At 33.9% G+C, this 5,115-nt stretch overlaps 1 long non-coding RNA gene across 1 annotated transcript; it reads left to right on the top strand.

Annotated features, from left to right (window-relative positions):
• The first annotated feature begins 1,668 nt into the window (after nt 1–1,668).
• Nucleotides 1,669–2,610, top strand: LOC149393573 (uncharacterized). Its single transcript, XR_016299936.1, has 3 exons — nt 1,669–1,819; nt 1,890–1,907; nt 2,437–2,610. It is a non-coding gene; the product is annotated as an uncharacterized LOC149393573 (long non-coding RNA).
• Nucleotides 2,611–5,115: the final 2,505 nt, after the last annotated feature.

The raw sequence follows: 5,115 nt of genomic DNA, 5'->3' as shown, positions 1-5,115 counted from the left end.
ATGTGTTTTATTAACAAGGTAATAGTATAGCACAAAAGAAAATAACAACAAACATAAAACAAGCGAGTAAATAAAGAAAGCTAGCAAGACAATATTACTACTTCATGAAATTACCCAAAATTCTCAAACTCCTAAAAACATGATTGATTATGCAAAAATTAAAAACTTTTAAAACTGATTCTAATGTGTTTTAATATCATCACAATAGTGTGGACAATCAACATGCATTATAATTTAAAGGCCCAAGCAATAAATTAAAAAAAGCTAAAAAACAACTCTAGCAAATTCATTACTCGAGTAAAATTAAGAAAAAAAATTTCAAACTCATACTTTAAATTACATGCACATGCTTAAACTTTGATCATAGATTTCATACCATTTGTTGTAATAGATCTAGGATTAAGAATAATTTATCGCTTTTAGCAAGCGGCGGAATATAAAAAATTCTTTAAAATACGTAAAACGATTTTACTACCTAGACAAAGTGCATGAACATGTAAATTAAAGTTAATAACTATAAAGAATTTTCACTCGGTACCAACCTCGATTGAAGCTTGAGCATTGAGAAGCCTTTGGAAAGGTTGAATCGCTCGTCTCCCCACTTAGCTTGTCTCCTTGTGTCTTCTTGAATCCGAGTAACCACGATAGTTTCTACCACTAGATTCTTCGAGTTTAGAAAGGATTTAGTGTGTGGGCACTATTAAATACGATGACTCAAGAACTAGTCTTAAAGCCAAAGAGCTAATACAAAACGCTAGGTCTAATGAGGACGTAGGTGCCAAAACAAAAGAGAAAGAAGAGAGAGAGCACTACCAGAAATATGGGATACAACTACAGCTTTTTTTATTTTTTTAACTCTAGTTTAGCCTTTTAATGGAGTCTTTTAAGACAGACTACGGTCACCCTATTTTTGGCCGTTATTAGACTCTAGTCGAATATAAAACTGTAGTTAATGGAGTAATTTTCACTACAGTCAATATAAGGAAGTAGTGGTAATACTCAAAAAATTAAAAATTACCAAAATTTCTCCATTTTAGAATTGAGGGAAATTTCCCACTAAAATATGACATATATTCACTACAGTCTAATCTAAAGAAGTAGTAATAACACTGAAAAAAAATTTCCAAAAATTAAAAATTTCCAACATTTCATATTGGAGGGAAATTTCCCGCTGACAAATTGATTTAGGCGGTAGATGAAAATTAACTAAAATCTACCAAGTATTGAAAATAGACACTTTCTTTCATCTTCGTGTATCTTTTCTTTCTATCTCAGACACCATCTCTCCATTTCTCTATCTGTACCTAGCTCTTAAATTGCAACAACCACCACGCAGCACCACCATCGTTAAACCAAAAGCCCCCAATTTCGCAACAAATGCCTTACAACACCAAATCATTTTCAACATCTCCGTGCTTTTCTACAAACCTCTTTCATTTTCTTCATCATCGACATTGTATCTCTCTCTGAAATCTATTCGTCCCTTGCCGCTACCACCACCAAACTAGTTTCTCAGATCTGTTCTTTCTCGGCGCTCCTTGTCTCCGGTCGTCGACTCTTCGTCTCAGTTTGCCGCCACGAAGGTAAGTCCCTCGTTCTCATTACTCTCTATCTATCTCAATGTCTATATATATCTCATTTCAACATTCTCTTTATCTTTGTAAGCTCTCTCAAAAAAAGCCCATTCGACCTAAATCAGTTTTTGTTCATGGTTTCATACCATGAATCAAAATCTTTGATTTAGGGCTTCGAATCACAAACTGAGCTCAGTTGTGCATCCTCTTCTCTGCTCCTCCACAAAAATGGAATACCAATCACCGTAAGTCTCTCCGAGCGCTCAATCTTGGTCTACATTTCTCTTTTTTTTTATTATTGTGACTGTTTTGCAGAGTGAAGAGATAGGCAAGGTATCAATTGATAAATTTGGTCGAATGAGTCCAGGTTTTTCTTATTAATTTGATTTAATGCATATTGCTCAGTAGGTGTCTGATAAAATGCTTTTGTAAGATTTGGGGTTCTATTTCTGACTTTGTTTTGTAGTTGAGAAAATTTTGATATGTAAGGTATAATCTATGGCTCTCAAGAAGGTGAAAGTTTTGTTGCAATTCCACTAAGTATTGATTCCACTAGAGAGAAGAAAATTGCTTTGATTGAGATAAAAAAATTGTAGTGCAAAGCATATTACACATTCATAATTCTATACCTTTTATGAATGTATGCATGATTAGCAGTATTATACGTTTTTAGATAAATATGATGCTATCAAATCTAAAAGTCAAAACTTGCTTTATGATTTCTAGTCCGTTACCATCCAGAAGATGAAATTGACTTGGCTAAAAAGACATGATCTTTAGTTTGGCTTTGAATTGCCTTTTTGTTTCATTTGATTTTTTTTTTGTGGAAAATGTTTCTCACCATTTCAAGATCGGATTGCAGGTCTTTGTAGCAGGATTCTCCGCTGCCATTCTCAAGAACCAAAGCCCCGCGGCTTCCCGAGAAACTTCCAAAGCAGACATATCGAGCCCACAACAAGAGAACGACCAGCCATTGGTCGAAACCGTGCTTCTACAGTTACTAGAGAAGTTCTTCTCTGCCATATTAAAGCTCCCCAATGTTGTTCAGTAAGTAATTTCTGATCCTCATTCACTAAGATGTTCTCAGTGATACACTTAATTGTTGTGAGACTTTTCAATCATATGAATTTTTATTCTTCCCTCGAGCTTCTCCGTCTGCAAATCTGAATTTGGATTTTTCTACGAAGAGCGTCTCCGACTCGCAACCACCCTCGAAAGTCTTCACCCCAGGTTTTTTTTTCTTCTCGGTCGCTGATTTTTTCCAAATTTATTTATTTTTCTATTGCTGATTTCTTGGTCCATCTAACTTTCCCGTTTTTAGTTTTGATTTTGGTGTTGTTGATGCTCCTATTTAATGCACACTATGTGTTTGATAATTTGTTGTTGCATTTTATTTGTACATTAATGAGACTTCAGTTTAGAAACTTGGATCTTTATACAATTGATACTTAAGTGAACATTGTTTTTTATTTGGTGTTATTATTTCAAAATTGACGATTTTTGTCTTTAAACATGGTTATATTGTTCTAAACGTATGATTGTGGGGTTTTGCAAGGAGGAAAGCCTCTCGTCAAGCTCAGAGTTCGTCTTCTCCAACCCTTTCACTCGACTCTCCAAGTCTGTCAAGTACACCTACTTTCTCTCCCTTGCTTGCTGAGCCGATACTCGGTTCCTCAGTAATATGTTATTACCACACAAAACACCGATTATTGCAAGTTTTCGTTTCGATTGTCTTCTGAATCTAGAGTCCATGGTTTGTAAGTTTAGAGTTAATTTATAGAAATTAGGATAGGTTGGTATGTCTTTCTAAAAGCATAAACTTTTCATCTACAAAGGTCAATATTCTCTCTGGTAATGGTAATATGTACTTGAAATATGTCTAAATTGGTATTTTCTGTTTGTTGTTGCAAGTGATCTATGACAAGGTGACCAAAAGGAGAAGAGGGTTTGCTTTTGTGACCGTGTCTTCCATGGCCGAGGTTGAAGCTGCTTCACAGCAGTTCAACGGCTATGTAAGCTTATCCTCGTTTTCTGTCCTGAGATTACTTATTAGTTTTAGGTATGGAATTTTTGGAGTTTGGTAAGTTTGGATATCTTAGTTTTAGGTATTGAATCTGGAAATGAGTATGGTTTGTGTTTTTGTTTGTTTGGAGATCGGGAGGCAAGGCTGACTTAACTAGAAGTTGTGATTTTTTTGCAGCCAGTTTTTGAGGCATTAATCTAAGGACTTTATTATATGATTTTAGGTATTAAAGTTTATATGAAAACATGCTTAATAGCCTATTTGGCCAAGTATTACCGTAATTAGACATAGATTTTGTTTGTATGCCACAATGATAGATATGTAAATGATATTTATTATTGATTTAATGAAATTTGAGATTTTTTGGATATTATTATTATGAGTTTTTTAGATATTCATTTATTATAAATGTATTTTATTTTAAATTTATTTAAATATATTTTTATAAAAAAAATTGCTCTACAGAAATAAGATGTAGTCTATATTGTAAAAATATAATTTCATAAATATAAACTACAGCTAAACAATGTAGGCTTCAACAAAAAAGACTAGAGTTATAGGCAAAAAGATAAGACTCCATTGCAATAGATGCCACAAAAACACATTAGTCTGTCTAACTCAATTAATTATTGTGGGCGGCCAAGTTCTAGAAAGAGAAGCTCTCAATCTCAAAAACTTGTGTATTCAATATTGTGAATGATGTGTGGTATTTATAGGAGGAGGGATTGTCTTGAAGAGGTAGTTTCCTCTTTTCTATTGAATATCACATATTCATGAGCACAATCTTTATTTCTCATTCCTATCAAAATACCAAGGTTGGAAATTTCCTTTTTTCTTTACCTCTTGGCCGTCAACTATCACATGACTTATGACATAAATTTATTTTAATGTCAACTAACTCTACTAAAGAGTTGACACTAATCATCTCTCAGTTAAAATGAATTTATTTTCAACTCAAGAATTCAACTAAATTGTGATGAGTGGATCCACTGAATATTATCTATGTTTACCCTTCATGAATATCATCAGCTAGTCGGGATTTACAAAATTACCATTTTACCCTTCTAGCTGTTATTTCCTCAACTCCTTTGTCGCTTGTGAATAAGTTAGAAACAATGTATTGACGATGAGCTAACAAGTCACAATGATTCATCCAAAAGAGTCATGACTCCATTTGCACACTGGCCAGTTCATTTTTTCACATTCCAAGGAACAAAACATGAGGTGATATACATTGCATTTCAGCAATCTTGTACATGAATTCCATATCTATGAGAACTTCACAAAGTTACTCATGACAGACTCACAACTTAGTACTTCACCAATAGGCCTTGTTCGAAATCACATAGTGAGTCCGAACTTTGACTTTCTCAAATGGGAATACTAAGGTGTGAAATGGCATGTCTCATTTCAGGATTAAGGTAAGCATGATGCAATTCATACATAGTGACTTCGAGACATAAGAGGTTAAATGGTTTGTTCTTATATTGTCTCTAGAAGTGCACTGGTCAATTCAGT

This window comes from Urtica dioica, chromosome 6 (genome assembly GCF_054948205.1).
Source record: "Urtica dioica subsp. dioica isolate 48M chromosome 6, U.dioica_male_clone48M_v1_H2, whole genome shotgun sequence".
Lineage (NCBI taxonomy): Eukaryota > Viridiplantae > Streptophyta > Magnoliopsida > Rosales > Urticaceae > Urtica > Urtica dioica.
Note: the sequence above shows the minus strand (reverse complement) of the source record. Positions and strands in the feature narration are given on the sequence as shown.